At 50.2% G+C, this 16032-nt stretch overlaps 1 protein-coding gene across 2 annotated transcripts in view; it reads left to right on the forward strand.

Moving 5' to 3' along the window:
• The first annotated feature begins 303 nt into the window (after positions 1-303).
• Positions 304-16032, forward strand: part of MAP3K14 (mitogen-activated protein kinase kinase kinase 14) — a 46745-nt gene continuing 31016 nt past the window's right edge. Inside the window, exon 1 of one of the 2 annotated variants that reach the window (XM_058676645.1) lies at positions 304-422. The gene's annotated coding sequence lies outside the window, so the exon portion shown is untranslated. Of the gene's footprint in view, positions 423-6381; positions 6844-16032 lie in introns of those variants that run through there. The other variant, XM_058676644.1, reaches the window with a different exon arrangement.

Genomic DNA, 16032 nt, shown 5'->3' on the forward strand with positions numbered 1-16032 from the left:
AACTTAGAGGCCGATTGCGCATGCGTAGCCGCCTCCGCCTTCAGTCCTAAATCGTCCTCCCTGTGTCTGCTCTGTATAAACCTTGTCCGGAACTGGTGCCCATTTCTGGAAAACTAGGCCTCGTTCGCCTCCAGTTGCTAGGGAGCGGGACGACGGGCCAGTCAGGACGGGCCGTCTCAAGAGCCAGCTTGGAAGAATGGGTGTGGACAAGGGTCGCGGGCCGGGCAGAGAAAGGAGGCGGGAAGCGAGCGCGCCCGAGTGGCGGCCGCCGGCGGGGGCGGGGCCCGGGCGGGCGCGGGGGCGGGGCCGGGCGGGGGCGGGGCGACGGGCCGCGAGCAGCCGTGGTGGGCGGCGGGCGGTGGGAGATCGCGGGCCGCCCGAGCGGAGCCACTCGCGGGGTGAGGGACGTCAGCTCTCGGCCGGTAGGTGACTGACGGGGCCGCGCTCCCGAGCGGGGGCGCCGAGGGAGCGGCGGGGATGGGGCTCCTCTCCGGCCCAGGCGGCGCCGCGGCCTGACCCGCCGCCCCGGGGTGCTGGCGGTGCTGGTGGTCCTGGTGGTCTGCAGCCCGGGAGGGGACCGTCCGGCGCGCTCTCCCCGCGCGCTGTCCGCGCCATGGCCGCCGCCGCCGTGCTCACTGGAAGCCGCCAGGCCGCGCTCGTCCGCAGGCCACACGCCGGAGCGCCCAGCTTCCCCTTCCTCGGCGCCCTGGGCCGCCGGCGCTCCACCGTTCCCCACCGCCTGCCTGACCCGGTCCCCCGGGCGGGGGGACCCTGCAGAAGGCGCCGTGTCCCCTGAAACCTGTGTCACCTTCCCTGGGTGGTGCTTGGGGAAAAGGAGCGCAGCCTGGCCGAGGGCGCCCTGTGGGACAGTGCCGGCTGGGGCGGCCGCAGCATCTCCCCAAGCTGACCCCGACCCGGCTCCAACTCTGCGCTCCCGCGTCCGGCTTCACCTGTCGGATCGTAGTTGCCGGTTCCTCGCGGAGGCCTTCGTGGCCCGGGCAGCTACATGCAGCGGGTAACCAGCAGAACGAGGCCGTTGTGCAGTGGCCCGGGAGTCTGCTTGGTTCTCAATCCCTTGAGAAAGTGTTTGCTTTGAAGGAAGGTTAAAATGTTGCCCTCCGTCCGAAGCGTGGACGAGGTGTGAATGTGGGTGAGGAAGACTTGAGTGTTGTAAATGACAAGACTGTTTCTGCCACTTAGAGCAGCCCTGAATTTAGCAGTGAAAGATTGTAAGAGCAAGTGAAATTAAGTTTGAGAGCAGGGCCGCGTTACAAAATGGCAGTCTGAACTTTATTCCAGGAAAAATGTTGAAAACCCAGTAACTAGAAAGACAGTCTTTTTGAAAGATCAGGGGGAGATAGTATCTTTGTGTGGGTGATGTGTTTTTACTTAGTATGTTAGTATACCTGTAGCCTCGTTTTTCCATCAAACACCTGTGTGGTCAGCTGGGTGGGACTGTCCTGGGTTAGAGTTGAGGCAGCTGAGGCGGGTGTTGTGCGCAGGCGCATTTGGCACTTCTAACCTAGCACTCGGACTCCTGGATGGGCCCACAGTTAAGACCTCTGATGTTGAGGCAGGGAGGCATGTTTAGCATGGTGTTTGCGCTCCTCATAGGAGAGCGCCCCTCCGAAGGGCTTGTCTGGCGATACCTGTGTTTGGAGGGGCTCTTGTTTTTTTTAACTGATGTCTATTTGGTTCATTTGAGGCAAGGGTTCCTTTTGGACCTCTTCACAGCATCCTTGAAGGATGTGATGAACCTCTGAGAAGATCTTCAAATAAATGCAATATAAGCAGGGCGGGGGGCTCAAAATCCAAGGACTTTGGGCTCGGCAGCGTGGCCTAGTGGCTAAGGTCCTCGCCTTGATCCCATATGGCTGCTGGTTCTAATCCCGGCAGCTCCACTTCCTCTCTATCTCTCCTCCTCTCAGTGTATCTGACTTTGTAATAAAAATAAAATAAATCTTTAAAAAAAAAAATCCAAGGACTTTACATTCCATGCTTGCACAAACTTCTTGAAAGCTCTCTCATACTGTCAGTTCAAAGAGGCACCCAGGTAGTGTGTCCTTTTGTGCAATCAGCCAGCAATAAGCTTGCCAAGTGCTAGGTCATCTCCTGGCTCTTGTCTGATTACTAAGAGCCGTTTCAAAGGGGGTTTTTTGCCCCCCGGGTACTGTCAGCATCTGTGGGAGCGGCCCCACAGAGACCCTGCCAAGGGAGCCCTCCTATTAAACAGAAAATGTCTGGGGGGGTGGCGCGTGCCCCCACAGATGGAGGTTTAGTTCCTCATTTTGGTTCTGCTGATGAACACTGGCTCCTTTGTGATCGGCCCCAAGTGTTTGTGTAGCAGTTGGTGCTGAGGAGGGCTGGTCCTGATTGGGTGTGCAAGCCCTCAGCAGCCTTGTGATTGCTTCTGCGGAGAGATAACAGGCCACCCGCCCCCCTGACCTGGCTCTGGGGGAGCTGAGGAGAGGTGAGAGTTTCTCCCGGTCTTGTCCCTGTTGCTGCTGGCACCCTCCTTAGGGCCGTGTACAGCCTGAGCCTGGGGAGCCACTGTTGAGTTTCCTGCTTCTTGCTTACCCGGATGGCTCGCACATGGGCCTTCCTGACAGACTTGCCTTGCTGAAGGATTTATAGATCGCTATTGGTTGGTTCATCAGGTATTCTTTTTGGGGCAAAGTTCAGATATCTTTTCTTTCTTTTCTTCTTTTTTAGATTTATTTATTTGAAAGTCAGTTTCCACCTGCTGGTTCACTTGCCAAATGACTGAAACAGTCAGAGCTGGCCCAGGCAGAAGCCAGGAGCCCAGAGCTTCCATGTGTGTACAGGGGCCCAAGCACTTAGCCATCTTATGCCACTTTGCTAGGTACCTTAGCAGGGAGCTGGATGGGAAGTGGAACAGCCGAGGTTCGAACCAGTGACCCTAATGAGATGCTGGCGCTGTAAATGGGTGACTTTACGTGCTATACCCCAGTTCAGATATTTTAAAACCAAATTCAGACTGAAATGGAAGGTCCAAGTCAACTCAATTCTCTAGGCTGCTGCCCTACCTCAGCTCTTTTTTTTTTTTTTTTCCTGGCAAAAGGTTAAAATGCAAGTAAAATTCTGCTTTCATGATTAATAAGTCACTACCGCAGTTGTGTCTGATGCTTCCTGTTTGCCCCATTTTAGTATTTCAGTTAAACTGGAAACCTCTGAGCATTATGGGCGCTTTTGATGGCCCTGGTGTGGAAAATTGGTGGAAAGGGGCGCAGTTGCCTGCCGGTAGAGCTGGGGAGTCCTGGGGATAAGTTCACCCTTGGGGCTCTGCGCAGCAGGACCTGAGGAAAGGAGAGAAGGTAGGCTAAGCATCTCCTGGGAGTAGGGGAGCTTTGCAGTGCGTGGTGAGGACTCCCTTTGTTGGCTGGCCCTGACGGCTGTGTTGAGAGCAGTGACTTCCAGACCGAAGGCCATGGCCAGCACGGGGCAGGTGATGAAGGAGAGCATGCTGAGGGCGGGCCTTGGCTCCGGGTTTGGCTCGCTGCCCGAGCGCTCTCCCTCTGCAGCCCTCCTGTATACTCAGGTTTCAAGATCTTCGCTTCTGTTTCACATCCTACAATTGCTTAGCTCCCTGATGTAAATTCCTTGCACTTCTGTGACTTCAGGAGTGATTGGCAGCCATTCTTTGTATTTTCTCACAATACTTACAAGAAGAAAAATAAGACCGAAGATGAGACAAGTGAAGCCTGTAAGGGGAATTCAAGTAGAAAAGATAGGAAATCAATGTCCTGCCCAAATCCAGCCCCCTTTGCCTTGCCATGCATCTCACTGCTTTTTGTAACTTGCTCATCCAAGGATATGGGTTTTTACCCCCCAGAATGTGTCAGTGTTGAATATAACAACATAACCAGGATAGTGGCTTTATCTATTTATTGCAATAATCAATGATCAACATCAGTTGTCATTATCAACTAATTATTCATTGATATTGATTGCTAATTAATAAAAAAACTGAACCATGAATAATAGCCTGTCCTTTAGACAGATCTGTGTAAGCCCATTGTGCAGACTCGGAAACGGGAGAAGCAAAGAGGTCACGTGGTTCATCTGAAGCAGTAGCCCAAGTCCCTGTGAAGGGGGTGCACGCTTGAGACTGCTGCTTTCCACAGACCATGTGCCCTCGGCTAACCCCCTCTCCCTCTGAGCCTGGGCCACTGCCTCCGTTCCTAGCATCAGGAATGTTTCACAGAACTGCTTGAAGTCTGCAACGAGAGTGTCTATGACGTGCTGAGCCTGGCACCTGGCACATTGGCACAGAAGCCACGGGGCACTGTGACTGCGGTTGGTGGTAGCAGTGGTGGTGATAGCCATCGCTGTCGTTGCTGATTACCGCGTTGTGGCCAGATCAGTTTTCTGGGAGATGATGTCAGGAAGAGCCGCACTGCCAGGCAGGACGGTCACGGTGTCAGTCGCCCCTCCGGGGGTCATTTCTCCAGCCTAAAATGTTTAGCTGTCAGATGCTCCCTGTCACCCACCCAAGACCTCCTTCATCAACCATGGATGAGCCAAAGAAGGCTGGGGCTCCTCTCGGCGCCTCCAGGACTACAGCAGAACTAGGGCTGTTGGGGGTTCCCTGTGTCCCGCACGTGATTAGGGGGACCCCGGCTGTAGCTCTGTAAGTGAGAAGCAGATATGGATACTTCTTCGGCCTTAAATCAGAAGGATTTGTTTGGAGGGCTAGGAGGGAACCCATGGTTCTACAGGGCAAGGTGCCTACCCCACTGGACCCCTTCTCCCCTCCACCTCGCCTTCTTTCTCTTGAATGTGTCTCAGCAAGCTGATCTCCCAAGCCTGGTTCCAGGGGCCCTGGGTCTGCACTCAGGGACTCACAAAAATCCATTTAAATCTCACAAGAAAAAAAATTTTCATAATCGATTTTCAAGTCATTTTTACCCCTTACTACAAAACAAAAATACAGGCTCCCACCAAGCTGGTGTTCCCTTTAAATAGCATTGTGTTGTCTCTTGGGGAAGCTGTCTTGATGGCCAGAGAGTCATTTCTAAAGTGAACCTAGTTTTTAGAAAAAATAGATCACCGGATGTCAAGCCTCACGCGGAGCTCAGCTCAGACAAAAATGAAAGCAACAGGCCTGGGGCTGTGGCTCAGCCCTTGCCTCCAGACTAGAAGTGAGAAGCCGTATGTCTGGACCCCGTTCCCTCGCTCACTCCCTGGTTGGCCTTGCAGAGTACATTTGATAGGTGTCTTAGTCGTTTCCCAAGAGTCTTGCTTAGGTGAGTAGAGCTCATCTTCTCTGGAAGGTGAGTCACTCAGGCAGGGGTGTAGGTGACAGACCCTTTGCTCCCCAGCACAATGGCAGAGGAAGTCCTGAGCAGACCTGGTTGAGAAGGCAACTGCCAAAGACCACTCCTTCCCGGCTCAAGGGCTCAGAGGGAAGGTGGCGGGTGGGGCAGCAGGAAGCAGACAAGAGGCTCCCTAGGCTTGCTGCCAATAGACCCCCCCCCCCGCCCCCCAGGCAGAGGTCATGTGGTCAGAGCCCTGGGCCCAGGTCTGCAGTGCCAGTGCACTCCAGAGTCCAGCCACCTTCAGGGAGAACAGTGGCTCACTTCCAGTGACAGCAAAGCAGTGGAGGGGAGCTTTGGCCCCAGGGCACTGGGAAATCCCTTGGCACTGAGCAAAGAGAGACAAGCTGCACTTTGGTGCAAAGACCTCTGGGGGAATCCTTTGCTGTTGTTTTAAACCACCTCAGGTGGGATTCTGAGATTGCAGGAAGCTTTTGGAATTTTAACCTGCCACTTTCCCTAGCACCTTTGTTTGGACTCAGAGAGCAGCAGTGGGATAACTGAGCCATGCATTCCCAGCATCTGGTGACTGTACCTTCTGCTGATCTTCCTCCCACGATCAGGGATCTGGCAGGGCAGAGGTTTTATTCAGATCTTGTTCTGTACTGGTGTACCTGCTGGGCTTGACGGCTGATAATCAGGACACCCATGCATGTGTCGGGGGTCACCCCCAAAGTAGACTTGACCTTACTGAACTTGCGACAGAAGGACCATTGTTCCCTTGCCAGTGTTCTGTTTCCATTTCCCTCTTGACCCTTCCCTAAGCCCAGCACCTACAGCCCAGAAGTATCTCTTCAGACTGGCATGGGCAAATCTATGGATCTTCACCGCTTTGTAAGAAAGAACTGATAGAGGGGTGGGCATTTGGCACAGCGGTTAAGGTGTTGCTTGCAGTGCTGGCATGTATCAGAGTGCCTGGTTTGAGTCCCTGCTCTGCTCCTAAGTACAGATTCCTCTTAATGTACACCCTGGGAGGCAGCAGGTGATGGCTCAAGTATTTAGGTATCTACCTCCATGGAAGACTTGGGTTGAGTTTCTGACCCATAGTTTGGGCCTGGCCTGGACTCAGCTGTTTCAGGCATTTGGGACATGAACCTCCCTGTCTCCTCTTGCCTTTCAGATAAATCTTTAGAATTAACAAAAAAAAGCTCTGAAATTACAAACAGAGAGTGATTACTAGCCTTTGCAGAGTCCTGTATTTTGCAAAAGAGAAAGTGACCCTAGGAAGCTAAGTGGGTTCTGCTGGCTAGTGGCAGGGCTGGAGTTAACACCCAAGCTCTTCTCACTGAACAAAGCAACTGTTCCTGCCACAGAAGTTTTCTTCTCTTAACCAGCTCTTCCCTGTGCTCCCCTCACAGCCCCCGTCTAAACCTCTCTGCAACCTCTGCCAGGCCTGGAAAGGGTGGAGCCAGTGCAGCTGCTGCTCTGCGTCTGAGAAAGTCAACACAAAGCTGTTAGTTGACGCTTTCTTGTACCGTGAAGTTCATCTCATCAAAAAGCAGTCAAGGTTAATAAGAAAATACAGTTCTGGGCAGGGTTACCCGGAAGTCTCAAAGGTTGTCTGCATTGGCACAGCACAATCCTACCTTGGCAAATGCTGTCCTAACCCTGAGTGAATATTCAGAACCTAGTTCTGATTGATGGTGAAGATCCAAAACCACTGGGCACCAGGAAGCTCTCCCACATCTTTCTTCCATTGAAAAAGAGGCATATTGCCTGTGACATGCAGGTGGCCAGGGCAGCCACAATTGGGCACCATCCCAGCTGTGTCTGCCTGACTTCTCTCAATGAGAGGCTCCTCCTCGAGGGCAAAATGTGATGTCATATCTGGATGTTGGCTCCTTGTTGGTACGAGGGCTGTTGTAACCAAGCCCCACCACCCACCTTCTGCTGACATTGATTTTTCCCTTTGCCATACCAGAATTGATCTTGTGGTTGATGCTGGGGGTAGTTGGGAGGAAAAGTAACCAGGCTTCAATGAGGATGTGATTGCCAGTTAGAATTACAGATGGAGTCCTTTGGCCCAGGGGTTAATCAGATGAATCGGGTTCCTGGAACCCATGCATAGCAGTCTCAGGTGGCAGATAACTGTGCTTTGAGAGCTTTACAGAAATGAATGTAAAAGATTCATGTACAACTCCCTGCCTGGCATGTTTATGCAAGTCAGCCTGGATGGATCCTGCCCGGTTCGGAAGGGTCATCTTCTCAAGTGATTAGAAATGGTTGGGGGTCCAGGTCAGCCATCAGATGGGGATGGTTCAGCAGCCAGTATGTGGGACATCTTCTTGCCGGGGTCTAGTCAGAATGCAGTCATCATGCTGTGACCCCTGTGTGCAGGTAGCAGGGCAGGTGGCTGGACAGTGTGGACAGTAGTGCCCCATGCCAGCCAGGTCTCAGAGCCCACCGCACTCAGTATTCCTCAGGAGCATGTTGGTCTTTCTTTCACTCAGTTAATGCTTGTCATCTGTGCTAGCTGATAGCATGGACACACAGGTAGAGCAGCCAGAACACTAATCAATGCCGGTATGGGAGCCTGGTGCTTGAAGGGGAAGGATTAGAGTCTGGCGCAATAGCCTAGTGGCTAAAGTCTTCGCCTTGCGCATACCAGGATCCCAAATGGGCTCCAGTTTGTGTCCTGGCGGTCCCACCTCCCATCCAGCTTCTCGTTTGTGGCCTGGGAAAGCAGTAGAGGATGGCCCAATGCCTTGGGACCTTGCACCTGTGTGGGAAACCTAGAAGTTCCTGGCTTCGGATCAGCTCAGTACCCGCCGTTGTTGCCACTTGGGGAAGATGGGAGATCTTCCTCTCTGTCTCTTCTCCTCTCTGTATATCTGACTTATCAATAAAAATAAATAAATCTTTAAAAAAAATAAAGGGGAGAAATAGCTCATTGAACCATTTTACCAGGCCCCATAATTTAGATTTGAATTTGGATTTTTTCCTGGGCTGCCACTATATGGTCTTGTTTCTGCCATGAAACCCCATCACAAGTGGAGGAATGTCTGTAAAAGTGAATACTGCTGAGGCATTGCCCTTAAGGTGTTTGCCAGAGCTGGGGAAAGATGGACAGGGGAGCAGGAACATGACAGGTGCTGCTGAATGGGAGCCCTGACTGGGAGCTGTGGGAAATGAGGAAGGTACCCCAGCCCCATGCTTCTCCAGCCTGAGCCGATCCACCTGCCACTCACAGAGCTCCCTCAGGGAAGGGCCCTCCTCGCTTCGCAAGCATGTGCATCCTCCGTGTTCTCTTACTCTGAGGCCTGTACCTTTGTCAGCTTGGAATAGAAGCTTGGTCACAATCTGTAAACCTCAGTGCCCTGGTTAAAGGCATGTATTTTCAAACATGCAGGCTGTGTCATAGAGTGTGCTGAAAGAGTCCAGAGCAGAGGCAGGTAATGAGAGGCCAAATGGGAGAGTCATGGCTGGCTTTTCCCCTTCCACTGACAAAACCCTGTGTGTTTGGTGCCACGAAAAACCACCCGAGTCCTGAGCTGTGACTGCCTCTTGGCAACTAGGTCTTGCATTCAAGGCCTTTCAAGGATGACCACAGTGAACCTCTGAGCAGTCTTGGGTGCCATCCGGCTCCTGCAGGCCAGCGCAGTGCCTGGAATGTGGTAGCTACTTGTTGTTGAGTGAAAATACAAGGCTGCAAGCCAAACTTCTCCCACTAGGCTCCACTGGCCAGAGGGAGGGTGAGGGAGCTACAGGCTGCCTGAAAGTTTACTTTGCTTTACCCAGCATTGCTCTGAGATCTGAGAATATTCCCTGTCATAGACGGGTGCCAAACCCTTTCCTCCGTGGCTAGGGGAAGGCAAATGTATGACCCCTTATCATCAGGGATGGGTTAAATGTACGACCTCTGAAACTAGGTCATGGTCAGGGTTCCACTGCTGGAGGGTGGAGCCAGGCATGCGGTGTATTTCCTTCCATCTCTCCTAAGTGTTGGAAGTCTTCTGTGGAAAGCCGAGAGTCTCTGGGTTTCTTGTTTATTCTGAAGTTCCTCAAACTAGTTCCTCAATTTCAGAACCACTCATGGTGACTGCATGAACTTGAAGCCTCTCCCCTCACAGGGAGGCTGAACCTGTCTCACTTCATCTCTTAAAGACTTGTAGACTCTGCTTGAAGCCAGTTCCACCTGTGAAAGACAGGTCTAAAAACCCAGAAAAGGGCAGTGGGTTGGATTTCAGTGCAATCGACAGTAGCGTGAGGAGCTACTCCTTGCCCAGAATCCCATCTGAATAGTTTAAGGAGAGTGGTTTTTCTTTTTTCTTTTTTTTTAAAAAAAAGATTTACACAGAGGAGGAGAGACAGAAAGGAAGATCTTCCGTCCGATGATTTACTCCCCAAGTGAGCTGCAACGGCCGGGGTGCGCCGATCCGAAGCCGGGAACCAGGAACCTCTTCCAGGTCTCCCACACGGGTGCAGGGTCACAAATCTTTGGGCCGTCCTCAACTGCTCTCCCAGGCCACAAGCAGGGAGCTGGATGGGAAGTGGAGCTGCCGGGATTAGAACCGGGGCCCATATGGGATCCCGGGGCGTTCAAGGCGAGAACTTTACCCGCTAGGCCACTGTGCCGAGCTCAAGGAGAGTGGTTTTTCACACATGTAAACATTGCTTGTAGTGGTGATTCAAGGGTTGGCAAGATCAGAAAGTGCATTCTGATTTATCATAGAAGCTGCTTGGGTCTGGTGAGGGTAGTGTGCACTATAATCTTAAGGAGTTAGTTGCTATTTGATGAAACTCACTATGTCCCCCCCAAAAAACGAATATTCAGTTACACAAAATACCCCAGCTTATGGATTTCAATGACATTTGATATCTTCTGTGTATAATGAATGCACAAAATTCCTTGTGCTTTTTGCATAAAATGAAGTAGACTTGTTGTTTTGTACTATTACCTCCTTGTACTCACATATTCCAATTCCATATTGGTCTCAGTAGATTGGTGATGTCCTCTGTGACAGCTTTTGTTTGCTGTCAGCTTCCTTCTGAAAGATTTGAAAGTTAAATGTAAGATACCATTGTCATACTTTTTTTAGGAATATTTATTTATTCACTTTAAAGGTAGAATTACAGAAAGAGAGGAAGACACACAGAGATTTTCCATCTGCTGGTTTACTCCTTAGATGGCCACAATAGCCATGGCTGGGCCAGGAATTTCACCCAGCCCTCACAGCTTGGTGGCCGGGACCCAAATACTTGGACCGTCTTCCACTGTTACTAGCAGAAAACTGGAGCATCTGGGACTCGAACAGCGCTGATATGGGATGTTGGTCCTAGGTGGTGGCTTAATCAGAGGTACCACAAAGCTAGCCACTGTCATACTCTTAAAGCTTATCAAAAGCTGTATGCCGGGGATCTAGGAACAAAGTAGTGTGATCATAATTACAGAGCTAGCAGCTGATGTTCAACGCTTTGTAATGAAAGAATAAAATAAAATAAAATAAATAGAATAAAATAAAATAAATAGAATAAAATAAGCTCCAGGAAATGAGTGGCACATTTGAACTTTGTGATTGGATTAACCCTTGAGAAGGGCCCAGTTACACGGGGTACCTATAGGCTAAGATTGCCACAAAGCCCTCTTGGAGCCCCTGTTCCCCCATTGTCATTTTAAAGCTGCTTTTCCCCCAAACATTGTCAGCTATGTTCATGCTTCCTAATTAAGTCGCTTCCTCCTGGGTCAGTCCCTGGGTTTCTCACTAACAAATCTTTGGCTTGTGACAGCTTCTGCATTTAGGTTCCAATTTTTAAAGCTTAGATTACTTGAAAGTGAATTCAGTGTCATGGCTAAGAGTATGGGCTTTGACATAAAAGTCCCATGTGCAAAGCTTGCTGCTGCCACTTCCCTGCAGTAACCTGGGGCAAATTTCTTGACCTACCCAGACTCAGTTTCTTCCTTCATGTAGAAGAAATAGTATTGGTACCCTGATGGTGGGGTTGTGAAACTCAGGACACGATTCATACATTGCCAAATACATAGCAAACAGTAATGGTACCATTATTAATTTGCATTACTATTGACAACTGGCATGTAATTAAGTGTAGACAGATGGCAGTGGATTGCAGAAAACAGAGATGACCAGAGTACAGCTTATGTCAGTGCTGGCTGCCGAGCGTGGTGGTGGGTTCCAGATCACTCTGTGACAGCAATGGAGGCAGAGGCTGGTCAGCTCCACATATAGAAGGCTCTTTAGAGGACAGTCTTATGGGTTGTCCTTTTCTTTTTTTCTTTTAAAGATTTATTTTATTTTTATTAGAAAGTCAGATATACAGAGAGGAGGAGAGACAGAGAGGAAGATCTTCCAGCCAATGATTCACTCCCCAAGTAGCTGGAACTGAGCCTATCCGAAGCCAGGAGCCAGGAGCCTCTTCCAGGTCTCCCACGCGGGTGCAGGGTCCCAAAGCTTTGGATTGTCCTCAACTGCTTTCCCAGGCCACAAGCAGGAAGCTGGATGGGAAGCAAGGCTGCCTGGATTAGAACCGGCGCCCATATGGGATTCCAGTGCAAGCAAAGTGAGGACTTCAGCCACTAGGCTACCACGCTGGGCCTAGATTGTCCTTTTCTTGCTGAGCATTCTCTGCCCCTCTGCTCTCAAGGCTCTTTACCTCCTCCCTGGGCAGTGTCAGTTCTAGACATTTCTCCTAACACAAGGGCCATTGGTGAGAGCTGTGCGGGGTGGGCATCAGCACTGCCTGCACAAGTGGGACACTGACCCTGTCATCTTCCACTCCCGGGCTTCTGCTGACATGGACAGAGCAGGTGTCCTCGGCCTGCCAGGCACTGCATTGGAAGAGTCCTGAAAAAGCTCGTTGAGATGGGCCCAGCGGCGTGGCCTAGTGGCTGAGGTCCTCGCCTTGAATGCACTGGGATCCCATATGGTCGCTGGTTCTAATCCCAGCAGCTCCACTTCCTCTCTATCTCTCCTCCTCTCTGTATATCTGAGTTTGTAATAAAAATAAAATTAATCTTAAAAAAAAAAAGGCTCGTTGAGAATATTTAGTATGAAACAGGCATAGGTTTAACATCTTTTTACACCAAAATAAACATCTTAACTTTTTTTTTTAAGATTTGTTTCTTTGAAAGGCAGAGAGACATTTACAGAGAGATCTTGTATATACTGGTTCACTTCGTAAATGACCCCAACAGCCAAGGTTAGGCCGAAGCCAGGGGCCAGGAGCTCCGTCCAGATTTCCCATGGCATTGGCAGGGGCCTAAATACTTAAGGCATCTTCTGCTGCCTTTTCAGGTGCATAAGCAGGAAGTTGGATTGGAAGCAGAGAACAGAGTAGGATTGGAGGCTGGGACTTACACTAGTGTTCATATATTGGCTGTTGGCATCATAAACCCGTTGTACCACACCCAGCACTGACCCCTCCATGAACTGTTTGAAACGCTCTTACTTCTTGGGGTTAATCAGCCTATAACATCCGACTATATAGGTTTGAGAATCTTGTTTTACAGATGAAATACCTGAATCTCAAATTAAGTGAGCTGTCCTGCTCATTGATCAGAATATTGAGAAACTAAGACTCAGATCTTTTGACTCTAAGACCTTCCTATTCTATAACTAATCAGCCGTCCCAATAGTGAGTGATGTATTGGAATAAATTTCCACAAGTGGTCTGCTTATCCAGAAATCACTTTGGGATTCATTTATCATTTACTTACCCATCTACCAACTCTGTTCCCCAACTGGATTATAGGCACCTTGAAGGCAAGGATGGTATCTTTTCAGCAAGTATCAACCTCAGGGTTTGGGGACCACAATCTAGCGCTGCCTATTTTCCTGACATAGCACCAGGAGGAAGGAGTCCAGAGGGCTGCACAGAAAATCTGTCCCAGAAAGTCAACACTTGGAAGTACTCCTACAGTTACACAGCAGTGTCAATAAGGACAGGAGTTTATGCAGTATTAGTTAGAAGTAAACCATGGAAACAGTTTTCCATGTGTGGGAGAAGTGGCTAAATTCTGGGCTGTCTGGACCAGGGTATATTATGGAGCTCTTAGAAGTCGTGGAAGAACTCTAGGCATGGAACCGAACAGCAGGCTTACTTCAGCATGTCTTACGTTACCAGGAGGTAGAAACAGCATGGGGCTTGTCTCTGTACAGTTTTGTATAAACTGTTTGCTTGCTTTTTTCAGTGAACAATTATTGCTTATAAAAGCAATTGCTCTTTCAAAAACCCTTTTTTTTTCAAAAGTGGTTTTTGCCTTTTAAAAAAGACAAGGTCAGAGTGCTGGTGCTGCACTAGAGTGGGTAAAACCGTTACCTGCAGAGCCAGCATTTGGTGTGAGTGCTGGCTGCTCCACTTCCAATCCAGCTCCCTGCTAATGTGCTTAGAAAGGCAGTAAAATATGGTTCAAGTGAGGAACCTGGAAGCTGCTGGCTCCTGAAACTCTCAGCTCTTGTCATTGTGGCTATTTGGAGAGTGAACCAGTAGATGGTAGATGTCGTTCTATAACTCTGTCTTTCAAATAAATCCATAATCTTAAAAAAATGGAATCCAAATTTATATGTAAGACAGATAGGAAAAGCTACCCAGCCTAGCCTCCTTTGGGTTTCCCAGACTGGAACCAACCTTCCAATCTCACGTTTGAACAGCAGCTGAAGAGGGGTGCTAGTTTACTGTCTGGTCCAGTTCTCCTGTGCTCCCCCTTTGTAATGGGATTCCCTCACGCCCAATAGCATCCTCTGCACCCCCACAGCAAGCCTGTAACCACTGAAAACACTTGTCATTGGGTGATTATAAATAAAAGTGAGGAAGTGGTGACCATTGGAGGCAGGGTCTGCTTGGTGGGGTGTCTCTAAGCACCCTGCTACTTCTGGGGCCACAACTATGAAATTCATCAGTTCCGAGAGGGGGGACAAAAAAGGGAGTGAAATGAAAACCCAAACCAGGAGACCCAAAGCAGTCCCTAGCAGCTAAAATCCTTGCTTTGCATGCACTGGGACGCCATATGGGAACCGGTTCTAATCCCGGCAGCTCCACTTCCCATCCAGCTCCCTGCTTGTGGCCTGGGAAAGCAGTCAAGGATGGCCCAAAGCCTTGGGACCCTGCACCCGCATGGGAGACCTGGAAGAGGCTCCTGGCTCCTGGCTTTGAATCAGCTCAGCTCCAGCCATTGCGGCCACTTGGGGAGTGAATCATTGGCTGGAAGATCTTCCTCTCTATCTCTCCTCTTCTCTGTATACTGTATCTCTGGCTTCGTAATAAAATAAATCTGAGAAAGGAAGGAAGGAAACCCAAGCCAGGAGGGATGGGCCCACGCAGCTGCAGTCCTCTCATGGCCCAGCCCAGTGACTGGCCTGCAAGATTCTGGGGAGGGAATGCTGGGGTGACGGGGAGGGGGAGGTCAACACACCATGTGTTGATGAAACTCCACCCAAGAACATTGCCTCCTAGACGTTCCTGCTGTCCCCAGAGATCCTTGCTCCCTTTAGCTTGTTGTCATCATCAAAGGAATCTGGAGCAGGAAACTGGAGGCAGGAGCTGGAGCCAGAAGTCAGACCTGGGTGCGTCCATGTAGCATGGAAGTGCCCTCACCTCCAGGCCAAATGCTTGCCCTAAATCATAGTTTAGGTATAACATATCCTTTTTCTGCTAACATTGTATCTTGTAAGCATTTCTCCATATTATTAAAATTGATTTATAACTAACGAATGTGCTATATTTATGTTATAATTAGCGTTCTCCTGTAACTAGACATTTTTGTTCCAGTTTCTTACTATTACAAAAAAATGCTGGAACATCCTTGGTTACGCAGCTGTTTCTGTATTTCTGCTTGTTCCAGCTGTGCATTGCAGTTGTACACACAGAATGCAGCTGTCCTCGCTTGGTGTGGCACTTCACTGTGTCTGAGGTTCTTTCATCTGCATTTCATCTGTAAGAGAAGGGCAGGTGGGGCCCAGCATGATAGTGTTGTGGTTAAGGTCCTCGCTTTGCACACGCTGGGATCCCATATGGTTGCTGGTTCTAGTCCCGGCAGCTCCACTTCCCATCCAGCTCCCTGCTTGTGGCCTGGGAAAGCAGTCGAAGATGGCCCAAAGCCTTGGAACCCTGCACCCATGTGGGAGACCCGAAAGAGCTCCTGGCTTCTGGCTTTGGATTGGTGCAGTACTGGCCGTTGCGGTCACTTAGGGAGTGAGCCATCAGATGGAAGAGCTTCCTCTCTGTGTATCTGACTTTCCAATAAAAATAAATAAATATTTTTTAAAAAGAGAGAGAGAAGAGCAGGTGCCATAATGGTCAGAATGGGAGGCTGTCAGGGTGGCAGGTAGGGCAGGAAATACAACACCTGCCCCCCTCTCCCCCCCACCCTTTCACCCCCGCTTCCAGAGACTTGTAGAGTTGAGTGGCTGGGGTTGTGGAGAGAGCAGGCAGGCCAGAGCCAAACCCTGTATTTAAGGAAGCAGTGGTCAGATAGATTATGGACCACAGACTTGGGACGGGGCCCTGAGCAGTGCAGAGCCTGCAGATGTCTTTGAGCTTGAGGTTGTCTTAAGGCCATGATGTCTTAGGACTAGCTCAGCATCCATGTAGGATGGACCAAGGTCAGGGAGCAGCTGCTTGAGACCCATTCCCAGGCACCCAAACGGGCCTGCTCAGTGTCTGTGACTGTGATCCTGAGACTTGCAGACCACGGCTAGCACAAGGTGGGAGCAGGAAGGCAGGCATAAATCTTTCTCCACAA

Source organism: Ochotona princeps, chromosome 17 (assembly GCF_030435755.1).
Source record: "Ochotona princeps isolate mOchPri1 chromosome 17, mOchPri1.hap1, whole genome shotgun sequence".
NCBI lineage: Eukaryota > Metazoa > Chordata > Mammalia > Lagomorpha > Ochotonidae > Ochotona > Ochotona princeps.